Here is a 1,767-nt window from a genome sequence, read left to right on the forward strand (position 1 = left end):
AATACAAGAAAAAAAAGAAAGAAAAATCAAATCAAATCAAAACAAAGTACAGGCTGATGGAACTACGTGCGACCTGATTCTTCTCTCTCGAGGGTGAGATACGTAGGCTACCCTATTCGGGCTCGGTCCAACCAAATAAATATTTTTAGAGTCACCCAGTCAACAAAAACTGGGGCATGAGCTAACATATTATTGAGTCAATTCCAAAAGTTGTAAATACCACCATCACTTCAAGTGTCGTCTGAGCCTCCTGCCATCCTTTTCTTCCTAACCTTATCCAAAAACCAAGTTACAACCAAAGAAAGACCTTCAGATCAATCTTTGATAATGTTAAGGCTAAGCATACAATGGATATGATGATACATTGTGGGGTACTATTTGTCTTCCTCAGCATAAGAAGTTAGGTAAGAAATAAAAATGAGAGAGTCTTATGGGTGAAAACCCTCACGGGCACCACAAGGAGATGGTGAGTCGAGAGAAGTAAAAATGAGAGAGTCTTACTGGTGAAAACCCTCACGGGCACCATAAGGATATGGGGAGTTGAGAAAAATAAAAATGAGAGAGTCTTATTGGTGAAAACCCTTATGGGCACTGTAAAGCGATGGCGAGTTCGAGAGAAAAGTGAAAAGAAAAGAGATTTGTTGGCGAAAGTATTTCAAGATGTCGTCAATTGAATGAGATATATGAGTCCAAGGGATTTGAAGAACCAGCTCAGCGGCAAAGGCACGAACTCAACAATAAATGGGAAGTTTGGATAGGAAGATTAGGTAGCTTAATCCAAATGTATGTCATAGTCATTGGAGTTGGTTGCCATATTCAGATAAGTTTTCTTCTTTGTTAAAAAGAGGGACATTGCACTTTTCTTTCATTTATATATTCATATTTTTGTCCTTTTAAGTCTTTATTAAAATAAAAGTCACCATCGTTTCTTTACATTTTTTGAGTCTATTTTGTGTCAAAACAAGCGAGAAAGGATTTCAAAACTTGCTACCAGTCATTCCAATTGTATGAGGAAAATCCAAGGATCAGCACATGAAAGAAACATAATCATAATTCAAAACATAGCAAAGAAAGTTCATCAACCGATAGGTTCTTAGGTGCGTGAAATATTCAGCTTTCAAAAGGGGCATCTCAGAGACATACTTAAAGAGAAACTCGGTATTTGAGTCAAAATCTTTTCCCCTGACTAGTTTGGGTCAATGATGTGACAAGACAGGGGTAAGTGTCAGCGATCTGAAACAAAGATGAAAGGAACAACTGTTGGGGCAGAAGCTTGAGAAGCCAAGTGCTGCAGCCACCACTAAGTTTCTAACTGACAAATTTTATTTGTTGAAATAGGGGCAGATTTGCTTCACTTAATTCAGTTACCATTGGAAAAACACATATATGGGATTTTACTTTCTGTTCAGGACCATCCAAAAAAAATGGGATTTTACTTTATGTACAGGACCCTCCTGGAAAATGGTATTTTACTTTATGTTCAGAACCCTCCTGGAAAATGGAATTTTACTTTATGTTCAGGACCCTCCTGAAAAATGAGACTTTACTTTATGTTTAGGACCCTCCTGAAAAATAGAATTTTACTTTATGTTCAGGAGCCAGATGCTCCTGAAAAATGGGACTTTACTTTCATGTTCAGGACCCTCCTGAAAAATGAGATTTTACTTTATGTTCAGGACCCACCTGAAAAATGAGATTTTACTTTATGTTCAGGACCCTCCTGAAAAATGAGTTTTTATTTTCTATTTAGGACCCTCCTGAAAAATG

This window comes from Capsicum annuum, chromosome 1 (genome assembly GCF_002878395.1).
Source record: "Capsicum annuum cultivar UCD-10X-F1 chromosome 1, UCD10Xv1.1, whole genome shotgun sequence".
NCBI lineage: Eukaryota > Viridiplantae > Streptophyta > Magnoliopsida > Solanales > Solanaceae > Capsicum > Capsicum annuum.